Source organism: Vombatus ursinus, unplaced genomic scaffold (genome assembly GCF_900497805.2).
Source record: "Vombatus ursinus unplaced genomic scaffold, bare-nosed wombat genome assembly UNPS02014926.1, whole genome shotgun sequence".
In the NCBI taxonomy this organism is placed as follows: domain Eukaryota; kingdom Metazoa; phylum Chordata; class Mammalia; order Diprotodontia; family Vombatidae; genus Vombatus; species Vombatus ursinus.
In genome coordinates, this window is record NW_020954704.1 from 2205548 (window position 1) to 2233416 (window position 27869).

The following is a 27869-nucleotide window of genomic DNA, read 5'->3' on the forward strand; positions in this document are numbered from 1 at the left end:
CTTTTGAGAATCAAAGGTCATGTCTGCCTCATCATTAAGCATTGGAACGTGGCTATATAGGGAAGGATTTTTTTCCATCCAGCAAAAGGAAAATGAAGGCCATAACAGGTACAGATTTCCAGGTTTTTCAGCAAATTGAGCCCCTGTGTGGAAGCTTCAGACACTCTGACTTTCAGCTATACCCAGATCATCCCCAGAAAGAGCAAATATATTTCACTTCACAGATAGAAGGCATGTACTTTATAGCCCCAGCCTACAGATAAACCCAAACCGGAAACATCTGGGGTAAAAATGCACTGTGGATATTGCTACACTCGTGTGTGTGTGTGTGTGTGTGTAGGGGGTGAATCTCAAGCTGGGAAATCCGGAAAACATATAAGGAGAAGAGAGAAGTGGGGCTCCTGCAGGTCTGGAAGCGATGAGTAAGAAGAAAAGGGGGTAAAGGAATCGAGGCTAATGGACACCTGTACCATACAACCGGGGACATAAATTTGTTTTCCATCCTCATCTGGGGCTCCTTATTTTCCAACTCCCCCAACCACCTCGAGCTCAGGGGCGTAGAAAGAAGAGGAGATCGACCCTGCCAGGCGCTAGCCAGGGCAAGCAGTGAAGGAGTTAAGGCAGGATTGGGGGAAGGCCGACCGGCAGAAGGGAGCATGTGCAGTCTGCAACCGCTTCCATACTATGGGTGAGTGCCACTGGTACATTGAAATCTTCAGCCACGGCCGCAATTGCCCTCGCGCTATCCAGGCATCTTCCTAAGCAGGAGAAGACAATGCGGGTGTGAGTGGCAGAACAGAGAGGCGCAGAGCAGACACGACCCAGAGCGAGCCAGTGCGCGCCCCGGAGGGCTGCCGTGGGGGTGGGGAGGAGGCGGAGGAGGCGAGCGCTCCAGCCCGGGGAGGAGGAGGACGCACAGAGGAGCTGAGAGCTAGCTCCTGGGCAGCACCTGAAGCGGACGGCTGGCCCGGCGGGCCCCATGCCCCCGCACCAGTGATCTCAGTTTCTGGTCCCCGCACTGGTAGGTGCGCCTGGAGCCTTTGGAGAGGCCTCCTGCAGCGGGGAGGTGGCCAGTGCCGGGCCGGGAGGGGGAGAGAAGGGGAGGGCGAGGCGGCTGGTGGGCTTCTGAGGGGTGACGTGTGTGTGTGTGGATCTGTTGGGGTCTGTGAGTGTGTGAATGTGTGTTGTGCGTGCGCGCGCATGCTGTAGGGTGTTTCATCCCTGGTCCTCCTTTGCTTTCGCTTTCGAGTCTGGCTCCCGAGAAGGTTGCATGTTTAGGGTTGGTTTTCCTGCGGGGGTTGGAGAGGGAGGGAGAGGTGCAAACTGGCAACTTTCCCTCTCCTGGAACAAAGGGGCGTTGGGGAAAGAGAAGGAAAGGGGAATGGGCTCATCGTTCATCACGGTCTCCTGTAGTAGGTCGTAGGAGGCAAACATCCCCTGGGGTAATGGGACAGTCGCAAGGCATGACCTTCGGTCCTCTCCAGCCCTCATGGGCTGGGGGGAGCAGCCCAGGTAGAACTAGGGGAGTGGTGGGGAAGGGTGCTGGGATCATGGGAGGTAAAGGAGGAACCAGACTTGGGGACGTGCCAGGGTTTGAAAGGTTCGGGTCCAGAGGTGCTAATGATACAGGAGACAGAGATTGGGATGGGGGGAAACCATAGAGACAACAGTGCCAACCTCCCTCTTCCCCAGATGGATCAAAAACCTTTGGGTCCTTGCTGCCCCAGGACTGGTGAAAACAGGGATTCTTGGGAAAAAGGAGACAGGGAGCCTTCCAGAATCATCATTACTGTACCAGGAAAAGCAGGTGTTGGGGGGCGGAGGGGGAGAGGAGGCTGGGGAAGGAGGGTTCACACATAGACACCTCCATCTGCCAAGGGAGTGCCCTGCACTGCAGCTTGATCTCAGACCCCTTTTGCAGCGAGACATGATTCTCTTCATTCTGATTTGAGGGTATAGTTACACAGCAGGGAGATTTGGGGGTGGGGATAAGAGAGGCTAGAACTGCACAGACCTTTCTCTGGCAAGGACACTGAAACACCAGCATCTCTTCTAGGTCTTTCCCCTTTTTCTTTCCCTTGTCTTTACCCCTTTACTTCTCTTGTCTCGACCCCAGTTTTCCTCAGGGACTGTCTGTTTCACCCCATTCCCCATCTCCAGATCCCTCCCCCAACATAGGCAGGTATTTGATGTTTTGTTTCTTCCCCCCCTTCCCCCCCTCCCCCCCCCGTCTTTTCTCCTGCTGTTGCTTCCATCTATCTCTTAGGGAGTCAGAGAGCGCACAGAACCTTTTCCCACTGTGTAACCTTGGGCATCTGGTACACCTAGTTTTCCTGAGTTCTTTGTGCTTTAGTTACAAGTTTCCTGCCTTTACTATTCAAAGCAGTCACTGGGAGATTTCATTCTTTCCTTTCCTCTTCCCACAAAAGGGAGGAGAAGTCCAGTCCTGAGGGTAGAGTGTGGGATGTCTCTTAGGGGAGAGGTTCATTCATTTTATCTGCAATACAAGCACCAAACCTCCAGTCTTTAGTGGAAAGGTTTCTTCTCCAGGAAAATTGTGGAATTTAATGGCTGCCTGACTCTCATCCTGTGACAGAGTTGTCCTGATTTCCCATTCACCTTCTAGGAAGAAGAGTCTTTTCAGAGCTCAAGTTATCTTCTGAATGGAAAGCAGGTTTAGCTCTCTGCTTTATAGAAGGGAATTGGGGAAAGGTGAGGTTTCAGGGTGAACTGAGCTGGGTGAACCTCAGCCTATGAATGAATGCAACTACAAAGTAAATTCTCCTAAGTTTATGGGACACCGGACTGATTTGCCAAACTAACATACCAAGTCAGTCAACAGCCCCATCTCTTTAGTGACCTTCAGGGAAGAGAGGAAAATGGACCCATTTGGAGTAGTGTTGGGTTCCATGGATCAGTGTGGGCATTAAAGTAGGAATGTTTGTGATTGGATTAGTTGTTTTTTTCTGGTCCCTAGTGGTTGAGTGATGGATTGATTTACAGGGCTGGTTTTTGTTACTTCAGGTGGAAGTGGTGGGGGTGGGGCTCTTGGACAAGGAGAATTTAAGGGAAAAGCAGCAAATTACTAAAAAAAAAATTAGGTTGCTTGGTGGGCTTGTAGTCAGGGGAACTAACTTCTGAAGAATTTTAACTTGTAACTGGAGAGAGGTGCTAGGCTAGAGAACATCTAAATTAACCCCACTCCTTGGAAAAGAGCCAGGGTTAGCCAGTGCTCAATCCCTGATTAAGGTTGGGTGTTGGTTTTGATATCTGAAAGCCCAGGCTGTTTTCTCAGAGCCTTGGGTTAGGATTGAGAGGCCTCCAACCCCTTGCCTCACCCCCTTTAGTGTGAGAAACTGGACAGGATAGCAGAAATAAAATGCTTTTTCCACTGAGTCTTCTTGTGCCCCAGTTTTAACACCTGTAAAATGGGGAGGAAATGATACTCTTTCATCTTCTTTTGTAGAGATGAAATGTGGAATTTTGAGTATCTAGTGCTTTGAGGGCCTTGAATGAAAAATGTTAAGTTAAGTTTGAGATTATAATTTTTAGTAGTATTGGTTTTTATATATTTCTTCTACAGCAGAGACTCTTAACCTGGGATCCTTGGACCCTTAAGGGGTCTATAGATGGATTTCAAGGAGGCTTTGAACTTGGGTGGGAAAAAATTCTCTATTTTCATTGACCTCTAACTGAAATTTAGTATTTTCTAATGCTATATTTTAAAAATTATACTGTTAAAATAAAAACCACATTATTCTGAAAAGGGGGTTCATAGACTTTACCACAGTGCCAAAGGGGTCCAGAACATGAAAAAGGTTAAGAACTCTTGTGTTAAATGCTAAGTAAGGTATTATATTGCCAGAAAGGACTAAATTAAAGCCTTTGCATTAGGGAAACTTCAGTGCTGGCTTTAAAAGTGCTGTTACTGTCAGAAAAATCCTAACTGCAGCATAAAAATGCCCCTTTTGCCTCTGCCTCCCAGCTCCTTTTTGGACCCAGTCCTCCTGATTTTTATTGGCAGCCCCGGTTTGCAGTCCTGCCAGAACCCTGAGGACTATGGGTTGTGCTGTGCCTCATGCATCAGTGACAAAATTGTCCTCTGAGCTCTGTACCTGTAACAGAGTCAGATGTCATCGGCAGAAAGATCCCATCTTGGACTCCTGCTCCCTTAGCCAGGTGGGTAAGGACAGCAAGCAAAACAGCTTGGGTCTTATCAGCACAGCCTGTCAGATCTTGATGTCCTTGAGAGGGGTGGGAGAGGGCGGCGGTGAGTGGAGAGAATCTAACTCTCCCCCCTAGCTGTTTTCATATTTGTATTTTTTCATTATGCCTTCTCTTCCCTTGGCCCCACTGTCCTTTCCTTTCTATCTGTTGTACATAGACATTTGATTTTTAGTTAAGTTTATGCTGTAGGTGCATTTCTTTTAAATAATGGCCAAAGTATGCCAACAAGCACTCGATCCAATACCCGTTGTGACATCATCTGGGTACAAGGAATACCTTGCAGAAGAAGATCTTGTCATTTCTTCTGAGCAGAAAAAAATTAGGCCTCCAGCAAAGCACTCTACTGACCCTACTTAGGAGTAAAAAAAATATTGAATAAAATAAGACAAAATTATTGAAGATAGCTATTGGTTCAGTGCATCAGAATTGAGCTGAGAACTTAAACTCAGACTTGCTTCAGATACTTAAACTGTGTGACACTAAGGATGACCTCTCTTTGTTTCAGTTTTCTTATCTGTAAAATGGGGTTAATAATAGCATCTACTTTCCAAGATCCTTGTGAAGATCAAATAAGATAACATATGAAAAGAGCTTTACAAACCTTAAAACATTATGTAAAAAAACAAACAAACAACAAAACCACTGTGTAAGTGCCCCCTATTATAATTGTTACTGTTGTCATTATTGACATAATCATAGGTTTTGCTGTGTTTGGGCTTTAGTTTGGCAGAAAATGGAGTAGGAGCAAGGATTAGAGATTTAGCCATGGATGAGGGGAGGTAAGGAATCAAACAGGATTATAGGATTTAGAGACAGTTGAAATCCTTTAGTCCAGAGGCAGCTTGGTAGTTCAGTAGATCACTGGGCCAGGTGTGAGGAAGCCCTGAGTTCAAATGCAACCTCATATATTTATTAGCTGTGTAACCCTGGGAAAGTCACTTCTGTCTGCCTCACTTTCATCATCTGAAAAATAGGTATAATAATAGCACCCATCTCAACAGGGTTGTTGTGTGTAGATCAAATAACATAATATTTGCAAAGCCCTTAGTATACTGCTTGGCACATAGTAGGCACCATATAAATGCTTACTTCCTTACTACAACTTTCCTGCTTTCCGTACAGAAGTTCTTAACCTGGGATCCATGAACTTGTTTTTAAAAAATATTTTGATAACTGTGTTTCAATATAATTGGTTTTCCTTTGTAATCTTGTGTTTTGTTTTGCACATTTAAGAAATATTATCATTAGATTGCCCAGAGGGTCCATGACACAAAAAAGGTTAGAAACCCCTGATTTAGTACAACCTCCTTCTTTTACAAATAAACTAATAAAGGTCACGAGAAAGAAAGTGACTTGTGTGAGGTCATACAGGCAATGAGGAACTAAGCTAGGATTCAAAGCCAGGTTATTTGATGCCTACCCTTGTGTTCTCTCTACTCTTCCACATTGTATTTCTGTCCTCACCAATGGTCGTCTTTTCAGTTGTCAATCCCAATTTTCTGCTACATGTCCCCGCTGTAATCTTTTACCTCTGAATGTAGATTTGGAGGACTGGCTTTTTTCTAGAACTCGGTAGAGATAAGAGAGAGTCAAGCATCATAGGAAATCCATTGGTCTGATCTCTAAATTGTGAAACATTCCATTAATAATAACAATAATAATAGCAGTGAAATTTCTATAGCACTTAATAATAATAATAATGATGATGCTGATGATGACAGTAATAATAGCTAACATTTACATAGTGATTTCTATGTGCCAGGCACTGTGCTAAGTACTTTACAGTTGTCATTTCATCCTCACAACAACCCTGGGAGTGGGTGCTATTGTTATCCCCATTTTACAGATGAGGAAACTGAGGCAAAGTGGGTGAAGTGACTTGCCCAGCGTCATACAGCTAGTACGTGTCAGAGGCTGGATTCAAACTCAGGTCTTCCTGACTCCAGGCCCGATGCTCTACCTACTGTACCATATTAGAATACAAACTCTTTAAGGTCAGGGACAGTTTTAATATTATTTTTTAACTCTGTATCTCCATTGCCTAGCACAGAGCAAAAGAGGCAGTTTCATGTAGAGTCTGCCTTGGAGTGTAGAGGCAGCGAGGCAGCACAGTGGATAGAGCACCAGGCCTGGAGTCAGAAAGACCTGAGTTGGAATCCAGCCTCAGACACGAACTAGCTGTGTAACCCTGGGCAACTCACTTCACCCACTTTGCCTCAGTTTCCTCATCTGTAAAATGAACTGGAGAAGGAAATGGCAAACCACTCCAGTATCTTTGCCAAGAAAACCCCAAATGGGGTCACAAAGAGTCAGACATGACTTAAATGACTGAAGAACAGTAACTACAATTGCCTGGATTCAGGACGACCTGATTACAAGTCCTGCTTCTAACAAATACTGGCTCTGTGAGTCTGGTCAGGTTACTCAACCTCTCAGGGCCCCAGAGAACTTTCTAAGATTCTAAGATGTTGCAGAGAAGAGAGTGAACTAAATTGATTGAGGGAGTTTCCTCATGGGAAGCTCCTTATACCAATGAAAGCACAGTGTAAAGTGGTGTAAAAAAAAAATCCCCAGGGATTAACATAGTGCCTGGAACTTAGTAGTCACTTAAATGCTTCTTGAGTGGATGAATATTTTACATATATTAGTAACTGATAAGCCAACTAGCACAAGGGCATAACAGCTCCCTGTCAGGGAGGGTTCTGAATTAGGGAGGGAGGTAGCCCGTGGGAATAACAACTTTGAATTCTAGGCCCAGAACTTTAAGAAACTCCTTCCTTCCAGAAGTGGCTTGAGCCACCACCCTCTATATCAGGGGTTCTTAACTTTGTGTAATAGCTTCCTTTGGCAATCTGGTGAAGGCCACGGACTCCTCAAAATTTAGCTTTTAAATGCATAAAATAAAATAACCAGGATTATAAAGGAAACCAGTCCTACCTGGTCAGCTAGGTGGCACAGTGTGATAGCATTGGGCATGGTTTCCAGAAGACTCAAATTAAAATCCTACCACAGGCACGTGTGAGCTCCCCATTTAATCTCTGTTGGCCTTAGTTTCCCCACGTGTAAAGTGGGGATAATAGCAGCACCTAGCTCAAAGCATTGCTGTGAGAATCAAATGGGATCATATATGTGATAAGGCTTTGCAAACCTTAAAGCTGTATATGAATGCTAACTATTATTATTATTATAATTGAAATAAAGACAATATTTTTTCCCATCCTAGTTCCCCAGACCCTCTCAAGGTTAAGAAGATGAATCTTTCTGACTCTAGGCCTGACATTCTATCTGCTGCACCACCTAGCTGATGACTTAGCACATAGTAGGGACTTAATAAGTGCTTATTGATTGATGATTCAGGGAGATGGCATTAGAGCAGGGTACAGAAGGAGGTAGCACTGCCATGGGGTGCTGAGAAATACCTACAACTTATCCACACATATGTCACCTTGCCAAAATAGTTGTTCTCCTGCCTTCCGTATAGGTTTGCATATTGTCCTTTTGTGCCATTTTTCCTCCTCATGGGGAGCACATTCAGTTTCATCTGACTACAACATTTAGGTGTGCAGTGGATAGAGCACTGGGCCTGGAGTCAGGAAGGCCTGAGTTCAAATGTGATCTCAGATATTAGCTGTGTGACGTTGGGCAAGTCACTTAACCCTGTTTGCCTCAGTTTCCTCCTGGAGAAGGAGAAGGCAAACCACTCCAGTATCTTTGCCAAGAAAACCCCAAATAAGGTCATAAAGAGTTGGATACAACTGAAAAATGACTAAACAACAACAAAAAAATTTTATAGAGGCCCATGCAGTGTGATTTGCTCTGGGGTCTGAATGCCAGTTAGGGAAAACTGCTGACTGTGTCCTGTGAAGCTCAAACTAACCTTTCCCATCAGTTCTTATTTTTCAACGGCCCCTTTACTCCCCCACTAAGACCACAGGCATGTATCTTTCCCTTTGTTTTCTCAATGGTGATTTTGTTACCATTTTAGGACTGCCATCTCTCAGCTTTCCTAGTATTGCAGAAGGGATAGCGTCTCTGAGATTAACCATCTGGAAGAGGAGGGCTTGGCCTCTCTAGTCTCTGTTTCTTCCCAACCAGCTAGAAGAAAGAAAGGAAGAAAGAAAGAGTAAAAGAAAGGAAGGAAGGGAGGGAGGGAGAAAAAGAAAGAGAAAGAGAGGGAAAGAAAGGGAAAGAGAGAGAAAGGAAGAAAAAGAATGAAAGGGAAAGATTGGCGCACAGGCACACACATGAACGAACACACACACACACACACACGTGAGGGTGCTCACGCTCTCAGAGCTTTCAATCATGAATTCAATGTAGATGCTCTGAGAGAGATACTGGGGGATTAATCAGAGAAAGCACATCCTGCTCTCTCCTTTCTCCTCAAACTCAGTAGTTTATATGGAGATGAGCTTTTTAACTTCACATTTGGCCTTGAAAGTTTTCTAGCAGGTTCATTCATTCATTGTTTTCCTTCTTTGTATGAATGACCCAACTATCACATGAGTTTCAAAAATGGACAGCTTCTAGTCAGAAAGGTCACTTGACCTGAGTTTCAGCAAGGCCTTGGAAGCCCAGCCCTGAGGAGGCTAAGGCTAGCAGCCAAAGAAGGAGTTTGCAGGCCAACAGAGAGGGGATTCTTCCCTCAGCTTTCTAAGCAGTGATTCATTCTTCAAGATAAACATTGCTTCCCAAGACTCAATCGTTTCTGATATGTAGCTTGTGTACTTAGTGGAGGCTAAACTTTGAAGCAGCCAGGAACCCACCTCAAAAATAACAACCACTAGCCCCTGGAAAATCTGTAAGGGCTTTTTTTTTTTTTAGATTACTGACAACTCTTACCTCCTTTCTCACAGCTGTCTCTGGTCAACCTTCATGCCTTGTCCCTGTCTTCTCTTCTTGCCAGAAAGAAATTCCAGAGTTAGGAGGTGATGAGGCAGGGTCCTAATAATGGATGAGTTAAAATTTCCCCTATTTCATTCTTAAAAACATATGTGAATGGACACTACATATACTGTTGAACTTGATTAATGTTGGCTAATTTTGCAGACCTGCTTTTCCCACTTCCCTCTTTTTTATTCTTTGTTATAAGGGATGGCTCTTATTGATTAACCATCTGGAAGAAGAGGACTTGGCCTCTCTCCTCTGTTTCTTCCCAACTAGCTCGAAGTATAAGATTAAAAGAAAAAAGAAAGAAGGAAGGAAAGAAAGAAAGAGAGGAAGGAAAGAGGAAAGAAGGATGAGAGAAGAAAAAAAGGGTGGGTAAAGGGGGATTAATCCATTAGGAAATATTGGTATTGTGATAACAAGATATAACAAAAAATTTTAAAACTACAAATGTACATAAAAATATTTCACTATCTGAACACCTCCACCAATTTAGCAGTTTAAAAAGTACTAGAATCTTGCTCATGTCCTGTAGTTACTGTTACTCACTAGATGTTAAGCACTCAGCCTTGACACTAGATATGATAAAGACATATATGTTTCTAGGTCACTGAGCGTGTATGTTTAAAATGTGTGAGAGCTGTTGGTTGGCACAGGGATTAAGAATCAGGAAATCCAAGTTTGTTTTCTGATCTCTGTCCCTCTGTATTACCCACCCTTGGGCAACTCACTTCAGACTTCTGAGGTTTTTAAACCTTGATTACTAAATGAGGCTTAAGTGATCTTGGACTCACGGGGTTGAGGGTGTTCAGATTAGTGTGTAAGAAGAGGGGAACCATTGTGGCTGGTGAGGCATGTGATACACCTTTGAAGGGTGCTAAGCAAATTCATATTTGAAAATGGCCATGCTTTGGGGAATGCTCAGAAAGGTGGCACATTGAAATCAGAAAGTAGATTAGATAGCCTGGGAGTTACTACTGGGGGAGCCAGCCTTCTTCCAAGGAATGCCTTTCCCATTGGGACATGTTTTACACACCCTATTTCATTTTTATATCTGTTCACCCTCGTTTACCAGGACTTTATTTACCATGAGTTTTGGTAGTTTTGTCACTCTTCTCGTACCTGCAGTCTTCCTTTTGTAGTTATTCTTACTCTTTAGCCCCCAACTCTTTCCTCCATTCCTACTGCCTTTTTTTTCTTTTGATCATGGTTGAAGTCTTAGGATTGGATTCCCATTTACCCATTTGCAAAACTGTTCTAATAGTAAATAGCTTGTATCTCTGGGAAGATATTCCTAGGGACCCCATTATTTCATTCAGAGCTTTTATGAAAGGAATTGAAGGAAGGAAGGGAAGAAGAAGGGAAGGAAGGGAAGAGAAAGGAAAGGGAAAAGGAAGGGATAGAAGCATAATATTCACAGAATATTGCCTACTCTGTGCCATGCACCGTGCTAAGCACTTCAGAAATAATATCTCATTTGATCCTTACATGAACCCTATGAAGTAGGTACTGTTATGCCTGTTTTAAGATGAGGAAAATGAGGTTCGGTGACTTGGCCAGGGTCACATAACTGGTAAGTGTCTGAGGCTGGATTTGAACTTAGGTCTTCCTGACTCTAGGTCCAGCGCTTTCGCCACTGTGCCACCTACCTGCCTAATTTATCAAGATGATTATAGTAACAGAATAATAGAGATTCAGTGAGCATAGAGCTAGAGGACACCTTAGAGATCATCATTCCTGCTTTTTAAAGAGGAGAAAACTGAGATCCAAAGAGGTACCTAAAGTCACACAGGTTAAATAGTAGAACTAGGAGTCAATCTCAGGCCCTCTGGCTTCAAATACCATTTTCCTGTTAGTCAGTCAATTAACATTTGTTAGGTACCTACTATGTGCCAGGCACAATGCTACACAACACCAGAAAATTGGCACTTGGAGGGACCAATGCTTTCCTTTTATACATGAAGAAACTGAAGACTAGAGGAGGGAAGTGGCTTGTTCAGGATCACAGATATTAGTGTCAGAGAAAGGACAAAGTCAGAGAAAGAATCTTGGTCTTATGACTCCCTTGATTACACTATACGGCTGTCTCTGATATCATTGGGGCAGCTAGGTGGTGCAGTGGATAGAGTGATGGGTCTGGAGTCGAGAAGACTTTCAAATGTGGCCTCAGACACTTAGTAGCAGTGTAACCCTGGGCAAGTCACTTAACCCTGTTTGCCCCAGTTTCCTTATCTGTAAAATGAAGAAATGGCAAACTCCTCTTTGCCAAGAAAATCCCAAATAGGGTCATGAAGAGTCAGGCACAACTGAACAAGAACAATTGATACTCTGTTTTTTAATCTCCTTCTTCCCTCTCTTTTTTGGGTATAAAATCTGTTCTACCAATGGAGGGATACTTATGGTCAATCAACAAGCATTTTATTAAGTGTAGTCACTACATGCCTGACACTGTGCTAAGCACTAAGGGATTAAAAAAAAAAATTAAAACAGACAGCTCCTCCTCTCCAGGAACTCATAGTCTGTTGGGGGTGGGGAGAGGAATGGAGAAAGGAATGAGTGAGCCTGGAGTGGTAGGTTTTTGGGGAGGAGAAGTGACTTGAAGATACTGAAATTTTATTTTGAGGGGCATTGTGTTAAAATTAAAAGTTAAAGTGTATTGTCCGAAGCAATAAGAGCATTCGAATCTTAGCTGGGTCAGCCAGCTATAGGATTTTGAGAAAGTGGTTTATCCTACCTGGGCCTCAGTTTCTGCATCTGAAATGAGGAGATTTGATTAGGTGGATGATAGCTAAGAGACAAAGAACTCTAAAATTCTGATATTCTGTGAGTCTTGGCCTTTTTCTGGGTATAATCTAGCCTATCCAGACTTATAGATAATAGAGCTGGCAAGATGGTGCTATCAAGGAAGGTGAAGGACACCAAACTGGAAGAAGATAAGCTAGGTAGCACAGTGGACAGAGCACTCTCCTTGGAGTCAGGAAGATCTGAGTTCAAATTCTGCCTCAGATATTTACTATCTGTATGACCTCCCTTGATCTCTGTTACCCCATCTACAAAATGGGGATAATAATAGTAACTACCTCATATACTTCATGGAGTTGTTGTAAGGATCAAATGAGATAATGTATATAAAGTGCTTTACAAACCTCAAATATTATATAAGTCCTAGACAGCTATTATTATTTTAAGTCAAAGAAGGTTTACTTTTCTGAGCGGGGGTACACTAGGAAGGCATTTTGGGAACAGGTAAAGAAAGTTTACATCTCTTTTAAGATTAAAAAAAATGTAGATGACTACATATTTTTAAAGCCACTCTTGCCCTTTTCTTTTTTATTAATTTATTTTGATTTATCAAAAACTTTCCATAAGCTTTTGAGTTTTAAATTTTTCTCCCCCTCCTTCCCACCTCCCTCCCAAGATGGCAATCTGATATGGGCTATACATATACATTCCTATTAAATATATTTTCACAGTAGTCATGTTGTAAGGAAGAGTTAGAACCAATAGGAGGAACCACCAGAAAGAGGAAACAAAACAAAACAGAAGAGAAAAAAATAACAAATAGTATGCTTCGATCTGCATTCAAATTCCATAGTTCTTTCTTTGGATGTGGATAGCATTTTCCATCATGAGACCTTTGTAGATGTCTTAGATTGTTGCATTGCTGAGAAGGTCTAAGTCTATCAACATCAGTCATTGCACCTTGCCGTTTTCTAGAACCCTGTGGAATGTCTAGTGTCTTATGTTTAATCTGAGAAAAGAATGCTCAACCCTTTTCACCAGTTTGGTAGTAGATTCACCATTTTCCTCAGCTGTAGTAATTTCCTGTATCCCACCCATTGGCTGCCTGTTTCATACCTACTCATTGGATATATGTGGCTTATGTTCTATGTTTATAAAGGAGCAAATTAGGGGGTTAGTTTATTTCAGGAACTTTGAGTTTGAGTCCTAGAAATGGCATGAGATGGAATGTAGTCTTATTGCATTGATAAGGATTGTACAGTGATGACTAAAGTCCTTGTGACCCAGATGTCTTAGGGCTCTCCTACTGAACATGATCCCAGGAATTCTAAGCCACCTCAGTTGGCTTGGGTCATACTTTGGCAAGGCTCCAGGTCTGTGATTTTACAGGATGTACAAGACTTGCTAGAAAGTAACTAAATCCTCCACAAGAGGGTTGAGACTGACCTACTGTCTCATTGTTCAGAAGTGTCAGACTCAAGGTCACAAAATTACCAAATGCAGCTCTAACCAGTTTAAGTTGTAATTGGGAAATCTTTAACAAAACAAATAAAACGTAAATAATGTTAAGTCATGGTGTCTAAGTTAGTATGCAGGGATCTGTTTCTATGTAAGTTTGACACCAATGAAATCCCGAAGTTGTAGGATGATCCATTGCTGATCTTCCTCAACACGGTTGCTCATGTCTATTTCCTCTTTTAAAAAAATGTTTTATTGGTGATTTTTGCATTTTACATCATAGTCTGTTATTTATTGTTATTCACTCTTTTGGTGGTGTCCAATTCTTCGTGACCCCATTTAGGGTTTTCTTGGCAAAGATAATTGAAATGGTTTGCCATTTCTTTCTCCAGCTCATTTTACAGATGAGGAACTTAGGTAAACAGGGTTAAGTGACTTGCCCAGGGTCACACAGCTAGTAAGTATCTGAGGCCAGATTTGAACTCAGAAAAATGAGTCTCCTGACTTCAAGCACAACATTTTATCCACAGTACCACTTAACTGCCCCAACATCATAGTCACTTCTCAGTAAACTCCTTAACACAGAACCTTCCCTTTTATAAAAGAAAATCAGTTTAACCAGTTAAACTACCCCAAACATCACTGCGTTTGACAGAGTATGCTACAAACTATATCCATAGTCCCCATTTTTTTACAAAGGGAAAGGAAATGTCTTTCATCATCAGTTCTCTTGGCCATTGCTTGGAATGGCCAAAGATGGAATTGGCCATTACATGGAACTTTTATTATCTTTGTTACTTTGATAGGTCTGAGGTAATAACTCAGGGTTGTTTTAATTTGCATTTATCTTAATTTGCATGTCTTTTAGTGTTTTTTTTTCATTTATGTTATTGTAGTCATTGTATGTGTTGTTTTCCAGCTTTTGCTTTCTTTACTTTGTATCAATTCATGTAAATCTTCACATTTCTCTGAATTTCTCCTAATTGTTATTTCTTATGGTTCAACAATATTCCATCACTTTAAAATACCACAGTTTGTTCAGCCATTCTCCTGCTAATGGGTACCCAGTTTCTTTCTAGCTTTTTGCTTCTACAAAAGGTGCTACTGTGAATATTTTAGCATATTTGGGACTTATCTGTCCATCATTGCCCTCTTCAGAATGTATACCTCTCAGAGGGATTGCTGGGTCAAAGGGTATGAATGGTTTAGTAACTTTTCTCACATAATTCCAAATTGTTTCCCAGGATAGTTGGATCAATTCACAGTTCTACCAAGTGCATACTCATGTGCTTGTGTTCTCACAGTCCTTCCTATATTGACTAGTTCCATCTTTATTACTTTGGTAAGCATGAGGTAATAACTCAGGGTTGTTATAATTTTCATTTTTCTTTTTGTGTGTGTGTGTCTGTGTGTGTGTGTGTGTGTGAGGCAATTGGGGTTAAGTGACTTGCCCAGAGTCACACAGCTAGTGAGTGTTATGTGTCTGAGGCTGGATATGAATTCAGGTCCTCCTGACTCCAAGGCCAGTGCTCTATCCACTGTGCTACCTAGCTGCCCCTATTTTCATTTTTCTTAGTAGTGATTGGTAACATTTTTTTTATATGGTTGTTGATCATCTGTATTTCTTCTTTTGAAAACTGTTCATATACTTTGGCCACTTATCTGTTGGGGAACGGGTCCATTCTCCCCTCCTCTTCCTTTTCATTAGCATCCCCCCAGTTCAAACCCTAGTTCATCACCTTCTATCTAGATTTGTGCAATGGTGTCTTAACCGGCTTCTAATTCATCGTGCCCAAAACAGCCAGATTAATCTAACTAAAGCTCAGTTCTGATTATGTTATTCCTTTGCTAAAAACAAACAAACAAACAAAGTTCACATGTGGAATAAAGTCCGTACTCCTCAATTTGGCATTTAAAGCTGTCCACAAAGCTTTTTCAGCTATCTCCTCCTTCTTTCTGTCTGTACTCGGAATATTCCTTCTACTTGGAATAACTTTCCTGTCCTGCTCTGCCTATCCAAGTCCTGCCCATATTTCAGTGCTCAAGTCACATCCCTTCTCCTCTGTGAAGCTTTCCTTGACTACCCCAAGCTAGAAATGATCTCTTTCCCCAGCCCATATTCTCTTCCATTCCTCCAATGGGACTCATTATCCATATCATTCAATTGGGTTTCAAAAAGGACTTCCACATAGCATTTATGGAAGAGAATATCTTCTGGACAAAACACTATGTGGGGACTCAGGAGAACTGAATGTTAATTCTAGTTCTGCCCAGAACTTGCTGTGCTATCTAATCCTCGGTTTCCTCAGCTGAGAGAAAGGGAGGATAATAATAATACAGAAATTATTACTTGCCTGATAGCATTGCCATGAGACTCAAATGAGAAAATTGCTTTGTAAATTATAAAGTATTACTTGTATGAACACCATTATTATTATTATTATTATTATTCTCTCTTTAAAGACCTTTCCTTTTAAGCAGTCTTAACTCTGGGATTAGTTTACCCCAAGGAGTCACTTAATGTTATCCTGGTGCATGTGGGGTCACCAACACTATTAGTACTTTTATGGGACAGGAAAAAATGGCAGCGCCCTGAAATTTTGAAAATTGTTAAGTGGCCAAGCATCATAGAAGTCTGTCCCCCTTGTCATCCTACCCTGCTTGAATCGAATGCCAATTAGGCCTTTATTTCTCCTACTGTCATTTCTCCTTAGCTGAATGCTTTTGTTTACAGGATAGACATACCTGCTGCATATCTATACATAGCTTGTTGAGATCAACATTTCCAAGTTGGCACTGTTGGAAGACAGTCAAGACAGGAAGAAGCTCACAGACTTGATCCTGGAGGCTGTTCCTGTGTCCAGATGTTTCTGCGGTGCCAGAGGGATCTCTCTAGTCCATCTCCCCATCTCTGCTGGAAGATTAAACTCGCTTGTTAATGGAGAGTGGAGCTTGGAGTGTAGTAGGAAGAAGACAGGAGTGTGCTAAGTTTATGGGAGGGTGACAATATGCTACGATTAAAAGAACTAAGTAAGAAATCAAGAGATTGAGGTTCTAATCCTCCCTCTTCCACAAACTCTTTGTGTCTTTTGGGCAAGCAAGATGTCATAGAGAGTCACTACAAAGAAAGAAGACTAGCAGTTGAGAGACCTAAAACTAAGAAGAAATTTGGGTAGTAAAGCCCATGACCTCAACTATCCATACCTAAATGCCTAAAGTTTAGACAACAAACAAGAGAAGTCATAAGGCAAATTTGACCTCACAGATATCCCTGAGAGTTGATGGAATGAAGCTGTCTAGAAAACAACAACAGCATAGGTTAAAGAAGTGGGAAAGAGGGTAGTACTGTATTTTAAGAAGTTATACTCATGTGAGGAAATCTAGGAACCATAGAGAAGAAGCATGATGAGGAAGTATTTGGGTAGAGGTCAGTGGAAGAAGAAACAGAAGAGACTTTGTCATTGGAGTAGATTACAGATCATCTGGTCAGAAAGAGGAAATAGATAAGGAGCTTAGCACAGAAGCATGATATTTTAATGATGTGTGACTTTAGTTATCCAGAAATCCGTTATAACTTATTCTCTGCCAAAAGCAAAGTAGCTAATAACTTCTTGACTTTCCTTAGTGATAATTTCATCTTCCAAAAGGTAGAGGAACCCACAAGGGATAATTTTGCTCTGGGTATGATTCTCAGTAATAAGGCACTAGTTGCTGATATGTAATGATAGAAACCCTGAGAGGAAGTGACCACCTTTCTAGAATTTGAATGGTGTGTAGTCTACACATGTACCTTGCAATACCAAATTAAAATGTAATTGGGAAATATTTCACAAAATAAAAATTCAGTAGAACATAGTTAATGTTAATATGTGGTTTTCAAAGTCAATGGGCAGCCCATAGGGAACCTTATGTACAATCTAGTGGCCCCTTTCTTTATTTGAGTTTGATTCAACTGGTCTACATTTCCCCTATGTTTTGAGAAAGCAGATTTTAAAGGATTCAGAGAAAAAGATGGTAGGATCCCATGGAGTAAGATGCTTCTGGGGAAGTCAGCCCAGAAGGAAGGGATAGGAGATGTCAAGAATGAAATTCTGAAGATACAAAGGGAAACAATTTCACTATGGAGAGAAAATGAGATTTGTCTGAAGAGACCAGTGTGTCTTGACAGGAAACTTACCAACTGACTTAGACTTTAAGAAGAAATGTATGGAAGTTGGAAGCAAGATCCCATAACAGAGAAAGAATATGAATGTGACATGGTTCTATAAAAATAAGTGATAGGAATGCTAAACCTCAGAATGAATTGAGACTGATAAGGAAAATGAAGGACAATAAAAGGTTTTGGATTTTTTAGCTATATTTGGAGAAAAAGGATAAACATTTGCTTGCTGTGGATGGAGTGATAAGAATGAACAAGAAAAAAAGGCAGACTTGCTTAATTCCAATCTTCCTTTTATTTTCTCTGCCAAGGAGAATGATCTTTGCCCTGGAAATGACAGAACAAAAATGACTAACAGGTTGTTTATATCTAAGATAACTAAGAAGATAGTAAGAGACAACGCCTAGCTGTCCTTCATGAATACTAGTCATGTGGCCCAGATGAACAACATTCTTGGGTACTGATGCAAGTGGCAGATGTGAATGGGTCAAGCTACTTAGCAATTATTTGAACGGTCATGGAAAACAGGAAGGGGACCATCAGATTAGAGAAGGACAAGTGTCCTAATTTTTTTAAAAAAGGGACAAGAACAGAGTCTGCAAACTATAAGCTGGTGAGCTTCACTTGGATTCCTGGGGAAATTCTAGAACACATAATTAAAGAGGTGGTTGGTGAACATCTTGAAAGGCAAATAGTGGTTACAAAGAGCCAGCATCATGGCTTTATCAAGGATAGGTCATGCCAGACTAACCCCATTTCCTTTTTTGACAGGATTACTAAACTAATAGGTGAAGGTCATATTTGGATATAGTTTACCTAGATTTTAGTAAGGTTTTTAATAAAGTATCTCGTGCTATTTTGTAGAGAAGATGGAGAGATATGGATCAGACAATAATACAATCAGATGAAATCAGTGTACTAGCATTTATTAAGTACCTCCTAGGTGGCAAGCACTGTGCTAAGCACTGGGGATGCAAAAGAAAGGCAAAAAACAGGCCCTGCCCTCCTGGAGCTCATAGTCTAATGGAGGAGACAACATGCAAACAATTATGCACAAACAAGGTGTATATAAGATAAATTGGGGATAGTTTCAGATGGAAGGCATTAAGATTAAGGACTAGGAAAAGATTCTTTCAGAAGGTGGGACTTTAGCTGAGATTTGAAGGAAGCCAGAGGATCTGGGAATAGGAGATAAGAAGGGAGAGAGTTCCAGGCATTGAAGACAGCCAGTGAAAACTCGCTCTTGGAGTCAGGAGGTGGAGTGATCAAACAGGTAGAAGGAGAACCAGGAGATAACAGGGTCGAAAAACCTAGAGAGAATAGAATGTCAGGGAGCAGAGAGTGGTCAATAATATCAAAGCCTGCAGAGAGCTCAAAACTAATGAGCACTGAGAAAAGGCCACTAGATTTGACAATTTAGGGATCATTGGTTACTTCAGCTTTAGCAGTGTTTGATGGCAGTATTCAAAGAGGAGTTGTTAATGTCTCGATATCAGTATGGCAGGAGGTTCATGGTACAGAGCCTTTTAGACTCATGCTTGGCTCTGTGCTGTTGAACATTTTTATCAGTGATATAGATATAGGCCTAGGTGGTATGCTCATCAAATTTGCAGATGACACAGGGCTGGAAGGAATAACTAACATACTGGATAGCCATCAGGATCCCCAAAACTTTTGACAGGCTAAGATAGAATCTAATAAGATGAAATCCAATAAGGATAAGTGTAAAGTTTCACACTTGGGTACAAAAAAGTCAACTTTGCCAGTATAAGATAGGGGATGCCTGTTTAGGCAGCAGTTCTGGAAAAGATTTAGTAGGGTTCAGTTGATTACAAATTTAATATAAAGCAGCAATCTCATGTAGCAGCAGAAAAGCTAATGTGTTCCAGGGTTGCATTGTGAGAGGTGCAGTTGCCAGAAATAGAGAGGTCATCTTCTGTATTTTGCCCTTGTCTTGGTCTCATCAGGACTATTGTGTTTAGTTTTGGGAGGAAGGACATTGATAACCTTGAAAGTGTCCAGAAGAGAGCAGTCAGGGTGGTGAAGGAGCTTGAGTCCACATCATATGAGGACTGGTTGAGGTCACTAGGAAACAGGTTAGCTGTGTTTAGTTATTTGAAAGTCTCTTATGTGGAGGGCAGATTAAACTTTTTTTTTTTTTGCTGCAGGGGTCAGAACTAGAAGCAGTGAGTGGAAATCACAAAAGGGACAATTTGAATTTAGTTTTGATATCTGGAAAAAAACCAAAAAACTAACATCTTGACAATTTGAGCTATTCAAAAGTGAAATTAGTTGCCTTAAGAGGTAGTGAGTTTACCCTCTTTGGGGGTCTTCAAGCAGAATCTGGATGAGCACTTGTTAGGTTTGGTATATGGGCATGACAGTGGGCACAAAGGTCCCTCCCAATTCTCAAATTCTGTGAAATTACTTAACCTCTTTGAGCCTCTGTTTCCTCGTCTGTAAAATAAGGGGGCTGGACTCATTGATCTCTGATGTTTTTTCTGGCTCTGACATTTTCTGAATCTGTAATCCCCACAGCTGTCCTAGTATTCTGAAATGAAGAAACTGAGAAGAGAAAATGACTTACTCAAGGTCACAGCACCAGGTAATGGGAGGTACAGGATTTGAACACGATCCTGGCGTTTCTGATGCCTGCTTTTGGAACCACAACTTCACTTCCCTTCCTGTCCTCTAGAACACCTCTGTAGTGATGCATGGATCTCTTAGCTAAGTTGTACCCAATAATCTGTCTATTCTCACTCTTTCCCCTCTTTTGGCTGGGATTGTGTTTTCAGGTTTCCCTTGTTACTATTATTGTTCTCTTCCTTCTCCTTAAAATAATTGCAACTTTTCAGAACCTTACTTAATAATTACTGGCTCTGTGTTTCCAACTTTCAGAGGTCCTTTGGGAAAGTCTGTAGATACCTTTTGGTCTTTATAGTTCTTCTAGGTACAGCATCACTCACAAACATCCTATAGTGTCTTCTTACATATCCCTTCCAGGCATTTAATGAAGATATGCCCTGCTTCCCCCCTCCCCCCTCCAGACCAAACCTATCACTGATATACTTGGCTTCCCACTAAACGTGCCTTTGCTTCTAGACACATAACCATCTATCATTTTGCTGGCTCTCATATCTGACTTGTGGTCTCTTACCTTTTTGTAGTTCCCAGGGTGATGCTAAGATGACCATTGCATTAATCGTAGGAAGCAAGATGTCCCAAGATGCTATGTGTGGGTAGCCTTCTAAACTGCCATAGGCAGTCATGTTGCCTGTGCTAATGTCTTCAAAGTAACATCAAGAAAAGGCCCCTCAGTTTACGAGGGGAGTGGGGGCTTGAATTATTGAAAAAGTCTTAGTTCTATTTATCACTTTTGCTTCCAGATTTCTCCTCTCCTTAATAGAAGCAGCCTAATGATCTAGTACAGGAGTTCTTAACCTGGGGTCCATGGACCCCTAAGTGATTTATGAATAGATTTCCTGGAGTCTGTGGATTTTAAAAATTACTCTGATAACTATTTTAATTAAATTGGTTTCCTGTGTAATCCTAAGCATTTTATTTCATGTATTTAAAAACACTATTCTCAGAGGAGAACCACCGGTAAGTTTCACCAGATTGCCAAAGTGGTACATGATGTAAAATGAGGTTAAGAACCCCAGATCTAGTAGAAAAGACACAGGGAGTGGAGTTGAGAGGTCCTAGTTCTACTTCTGTCAATAATCATGTGAGCTTATTCAAGCCACCCCACCTATCTGCCTCAGTTTCTTCATCTGTAAAATGGGGATACCTGCTGTACTTCTCAGGATTGTTAGTATAAAAGGAGGTAATGTGCCTGGATATGGTTTGAAAAGTTAAGAGCACCATACAAATACAATGTATTATTATTCATTTTCTCTTTCAGTGGTGGGGAGGGGGACTGAAGGTAAAGGAGAATTTTTAAGGGATTATTACGTCCTTATAGTTTTGAAAATTACTTGCTCTTATGTTCTCTTTCTGCTCCACTGTTACGTTTTGATAACAGCACACCTTCATTGCCTAACACAGTACTTTGCAAAATATGATAGGAGTTTGACGTTTGTTGAATGAATGAATTTATATAGTGCTATGGTTTACTTAATTTCCTTTGTCTGCTTGGCAGGGCTACCCTTTCAAACATTTTGTTTTGTATTTGTTTGCACTTTGCTTAAAGTGACTAGATTTTGAATATAGTAATGTAAGACATGGATGAAGGTGATTAGACTTTTTCCAAAGGCAGAGATAGAATGCAAGAAAAGTTATTGTCTCAATGACTAGCATCATCCCTCTCAAACTTCTTTGCATTTAAGAACTTTCTATTTATTTGTATTTATTCTCTTTATAGTTATCCTGTATATACTTATACTTCCTTATATTTAACTACTTTCTATTTATTTGTATTTATTATCTTCATATTCTGTATAGCCTGTATATACTTACATCCATTAAGCTGTGTTTATTCTTTTTGTATTTATTCTGCATATACTTGAAGCTTTAATAATTTAAAACCACACTCAGACTTTTGGGACACCCTGTGTATGTCCTTGTCTCTTTGTAAACAAGAATTGTTTAATTCCTTGTATTTGTATCCTGGGCACCTAGCAAAGTGCCTGGCTCATAGTGTTGTTGCTCAGTCATTTTTCAGTCATGTCTCACTCTTCATGACCCAATTTAGAGTTTTCTTGGCAGATACTAGAGTGTTTTGCCATTTCCTTCTCCAGCTCATTACAGATGAGGAAACTGAGGCAAATAAGGTTAAGTTGCTTGCTCAGGATCACACAGCTAGTAGGTGTCTGAGGCCAGATTTGAACTCAGAAAGATGAATCTTCCAGCCTTCGGGCCTGGTGCTCTATTCACTGCACCACCTAATTGCCCTATGTTCCCTTATGCCTTATATTATATAATCCCCATGCTCTTTATTATTATGGCACATAGTAGGTATATATTAAATACTAGAATGATCATCTGGACTATTGGAATTAGATGTTGGGTGGGAGCAGTGCAGAGCCTGGAGAAGACAATCAGGAGAAGCAAATAGGATCAGCTTCCTTGATTATAGATTTAGAAGTTAAAGGGAACTTCAAAGACCATTTAGTCTAGCCCTCTCATTTTACAATTGAGGAAATTGAATCCTAGGTTAAATGATTTACCCAAGCTCACACAGCTAACCCCCACTGAAGGTGGGATTTGAATTCAGGTCCTCTGACTCCACCAGAGCCTGTATTCTTATCATGATACCCCACTGCCATCTTGAAGACATTGATTTTCTCACCTTTGTATTTGTACTCCCAGCTTCTAGAATTGTGCCTGGCACTTAGTAGGTGCTTAATAAATCTTGATTGATTGAGTTGAAACTCCTTTGCAAGGTGAAAATAGAGAGTATGAAAATGGTAGCTTTTTAAAAATTTTCCATGTGTCAAATCACACAACCCGATACAGAATAGCTGTAGAGAAAAGGTAGATAAGCGTGTGCTCCTTTTTTTCCCAACACTGGAATTGTGAAGAGGTTCCATTGCATGTCATGTTGACAGGGCTTATCAGGAAAGGAAAAGAGAGAGATGAAGAGAAGGGGAAGCAGGACCCAGTGAGGAGGACAAACAACCTCATTGAGGGAAATGGGAACATTGGGGATCTTCAAGAGAAACAAGGAATATTAAAAATTGTTTTCATAATTGGGGAAAAATAAAATATTATGTCTCCAAAAAATAGGCATAGTGAATCAGAGAGAGAGACAGACAGAGGGACAGATAATAGGGAGCCAATATTTAGCGGAGTGATATTCCTAAAGTACAAGTTTGATCATGTTTATCCCCCCCCTCCATCCCTCCACTCAATAAATTCTAGTGGCTCCCTGTCTACTCCAGGATCAGATATCCTCTGTGTGGCATTCAAAGCCCTTCATGAGCCACCTCTCTCCCCAACTTTGCAATCCTCTTATACCCTACCACATACTCTTCAATCCAGCGACACCGGTCTCTTTGCCGTTCCACTAACACGACACTCCATCTTTTGACTGTGGGCATTTTCTGTGGCTGTTCCCCATGCCTGGAACGCTGTTCCTCCTCATGTCCACCTCCTGGCTGCCCTGGCTTCCTTCAAGTCCCACCTTCTACAGGAAGCCTTTCTTCATCTCCCTTCATTCTAGTGTCTTCCCTCTGGTGATTATTTCCAATTTATCATGCCTATGTCTTGTTTGTACATAGTTGTTTACGTGTTGCCTCCCCTATTAGACTGTGAGCTCCTTGAGAGCAGGGACTATTTTTTATCATTCTTTGTATCCCCAGCACTTTAGCACAATGCCTGGTACACAGTAGGCTCTTTTTTTATTTTATTTTTAATTTATGGAACCTGCTTAGTAGGTTTTTAATAAGTATTTATTGACTGACTGCCAGACTTCTGCTCAGTGTAAGATGTCGGAATTCTATAATAAATATCTCCTTGAACTTACTCTAAAAAAACAAAACAAAACACAAAACTCAAAACTAGGAAGCTGAGCTTTACACTCCATGGGACTTTCTCCTTAGTGTAGTTGAATTAGTGTAGCTTTTTGAGGGATGACTAGATCCCAGCACAAGAGGGCAAGGGGGCAGAGTATACTCCTTGCCTCTCTGTCCATCTTGAGCTCTTTGTCCATCTTGACTCATTTGCCTGATTGATGATCCTTCTGAGAGAGAGTCTTCCTACAGTATAGCCCAGCCTGGGGGCCTTAACTTGCTAGACTGTAAGCCCCACGAGGGCAGGGATGATGCTTTACACTTAATAAATACTTCATAGAATTGAACTGATAGTGTCTTATCTAAACTTTGTATCTTCCCCCAGCGCCTAGTACAGTGCTCTGCACAAAGTAGCTGTTTAATAAATGTTGTTTGAATTAAACTGACCACATTTCTTTCCTTACTTCCTAATAGAAATCCATTTCTTAAAAAATTTTATATTTTAGCAAAGCATACCCAGCATAGTGTATTTAAAATTCCTTGAAAGATGCAGTAAGAGACATAACTGTTAGAAAACTGTCAGATAGCTATCAAGTGAGGTATAAAACAGGGATATGTATGTTCACCAAAGGTGTTTGCCACTGCCATGGAGGATGGATGTTGGGCTCAGTCCAGGTGGAAGAGGCATTGAGGTCCTCCAGATGCTACTGTTTGGATTGTACTATTTACGTCAAACACCAAAATATTGCAAAGCTTCTTGTATGAGATCCATAATCGCTAAAAAAAAATTTGGTCTTACTACTCATACAGGAAAAATCAAATGAATGAAGTAGGTCTATTGTCCTGATGGTCATACTCTGTTGGGTCAACTGCCCATAGAGCTGGACAAATTTTCCACATGAAAAACGAACTGGACCCAGAAATGAATAGAAAGAGGTAAATTGCATTTGAGATTATATAGTACTTTTAACAAGCCCATGCTTCCCCCTGAAACAAAGGATGGCCTTAATACCAATATTGGCAGCTAGGTTAGCTTGGAGTCAGAAAGACCTGAGTTCAAATCCAATCTCAGATACTTACTAGCTGGGTGACCCTGGGCAAGCCACTTGACCCTATTTATCTTAGTTTCCTCCTACCTCCCAAGGTGGTTGTGAGGATTAAATGAGATAATATTTGTAAAGCACTTAGCATAGTGTCTGGCACATAATAGGTGCTTAATAAATACCTATTTAATTTTTTTCCTTTCCCCTCCAATATTGTGCTGATACTACATGACTGATTTGCACTTCCAATTTAGTTGGTGAAACAAGATGTAAGTAACATATGACAATTCTTCAAGAGGTGTCATGAGGCAACATGTAATTGAATCCCAATGACTAGTTTGGACAGTGAGGGCTGTAGGAATTCAGAAGAGGAAAAAGTGATTGAGAATTGAGGTAGATGAAGAGTTAATGAAGGATATATAGGACTTGTAGATGAGTTGTATGGTGGGGAAGGCATTCTAGATAGGAGTAACCATGGAAAACAAAGCTATGTAGGTAGAAATAAGCCTGCTATGCTTAAGAGATCATGAGTGTCTTGGGGTACAGTTAAGTAGGTTGGGGTGGATCATATAAAGAAGAGAATAAAGCTGAATAGCTCTTTACAAAAGCTGACATGAACATCTAGTCCTTTTAGGTTTGTAAAGCTCTTTATATAATTAGCTTATTAGATCCTCAGTGCAACTCTATGAGGTAGATACTATAGTCTTTGTCTTTTAAGTTATCCAAGATTTAAACCTAAGTCTCTCCTTTCTCCAGGCCCTGTGCTCTTTTTTCTACTGTAGTCAATCAGTCAGTAAACATTTATTAAGTACCTACTATGTGGCAGGCACTGTGCTAAATGCTGGGTGTCCAAAAAGAGACAGGTGATAGTCCTTATCCTTAAAGAACTCACAATCTAATGGGGGAGACATTACATATCTCTCATAGTAATAGAATTGACCACTCAGATATAAAACTTTGATTTCTGTGTCTGTAATGCACTTACCATGTAATAGTGTATGTTTTAGCTATTGATGTTGGTCTTACCCTTCCTCTAGATTATGAGCTTTTTGAGGGCGTCCTTGTCTTACTTAAATGTTGTATATCTCCTAGTGCTATGCAGTGTTGTGTATACAGTAGGTTCTTAATAAATGTTAAGTTTTATTGTAGTTGTATCTCTATAGGCTTTTATTTTGTTTATCCCACCTGACATCCATTTTGGACCACACTCACCTTGAGGTTCAGTCCCATTGAATTGATCCAAAGCCTGGCTCAAATCCCAGGTTTAATTAGTTGGTTTGAATCGTCAAGATATTTTCCTGGGTATGTGTAGAGCCTGAGTGGTGAATTTACCTTCCTTAGGTCCTTCCTTCTCTGGTTTGATGCTGTCCTAATGCATGTAATGGGCCCTTTGTTTTCTTTGTCAGAAGGAATGTTAATTATTTTCAGCAGTCTAATTACTCAGTAATGAGAGACTGTACTGAGATAACATCCACTTTAATTACTCTTGCCTAAGTGCTACCTTCAGCCATATTTTGAGCAGGTCATTGAGACCAGGTGCCTGCCCAGTGGATGGGACTCCCCAAGGAGAGAAACTAGGCTGGGCGCCAGAACTGCATGGTTATTAAATGTTGTCTTGGTCAAGGATGCACCCAGCTTTTGCTGGCTTTTGGCATCCTTGAAATTAAGGACGATCGGGGCAACTAGGTGGTGCAGTGGATAGAGCACCAGCTCTAAAGTCAGGAGGACCCCAGTACAAATCTGGCCTCAGACCAAACACTTGACACTTACTAACTGTGTGACCCTGGGCAAGTCACTTAACCTCAATTGCCTAAGGAAAAAAAAAAGAAATTAAGGATGGTCAACAGAATTAAATCCTATCAGACAGCAAGAAATGATAGGCCTTAAAGCCCCTCAGTACCACCTCTTTCTTGATTCATTCTCTATTCTTTTTCTCTCATCCACAGGTACTTTGGCCATTGACCTTCACTCTAATATCTATATCTTGCCTTTCCATGTTTTTTTTCTTTTTTTAATTAAAAAGATTAATACTTTTGAGGAACCCCTCTATGACTTAGTAGATAAGCCCTAAGGAGTTGCCTAGGGCTTATAGAGGTTAAGTGATTTGTGCAGGGTACCAGAGCTGCTATCTGAAATTTGTATGAACTCAGGTTTTCCTGACCCCAAGTACTGTACCCTATCTATTAACACAACACTGCCTTCCTTATTAATCATTCAAATAAAACAAATAAATAAAAAATTAAATAAAATTCTAAATGAGTTGTTTATAATTTGTTAAAGTAGATCAACTTGAATAAAATAATCGATAATATATTATTCACTTTTGTGTACCTTTTTCTTTTGTGTATCAGATTTTGTTGTTGTTTTTTTTTAAATATAGTCCCAGTCAACATGTGTGGTGTTGTGATTCTACTTCTTTTGCTTGGCATTACTTTCCAAAAGCCTTTATTTCTTTACATTCTTTGCATTTGTTATTTCTTATGGTTCAACAACATCCCATTACACTAATATACCGTTATATTATGTAATATAACATTATTCAATCATCCCCCAACTGTCAACTGTATAGGTTGTTTCCAGTTTTTCCATTATTGCAAATACAGCTGTTGCAAGTATTTTTGGACAGAAAGTTTTTTTTTCCTCTTTTCTTCTTTTGAATAACATCCTGAAGCTGTAGCCCTAGTAATGGGATCACTGGGTCAAAAGGAACGATCAGTCTGGTCATTACAAAATGGACGTACCAGTTCACAGTCCTGCCATCCCAAATATAATGTACCTGTTTCCCTAATGCCGTATTGGCATTGGATTTTACTTTTTATTTTCCATTTTTCCTCAATTTGATGAGTGAAAAGTAGTGTCTCAAAGTTATTTTAATTTGCATTTTTTAGAGTTTGAGTTTTA

The 27869-nt window shown here is 40.8% G+C and overlaps 1 protein-coding gene across 2 annotated transcripts in view; it reads left to right on the top strand.

The window, feature by feature from the left end:
• The first annotated feature begins 406 nt into the window (after positions 1–406).
• Positions 407–27869, top strand: part of TMEM229B (transmembrane protein 229B) — a 56630-nt gene continuing 29167 nt past the window's right edge. The window contains exon 1 of one of the 2 annotated variants that reach the window (XM_027843700.1): positions 407–688. The gene's annotated coding sequence lies outside the window, so the exon portion shown is untranslated. Of the gene's footprint in view, positions 689–903; positions 1022–27869 lie in introns of those variants that run through there. The other variant, XM_027843699.1, reaches the window with a different exon arrangement.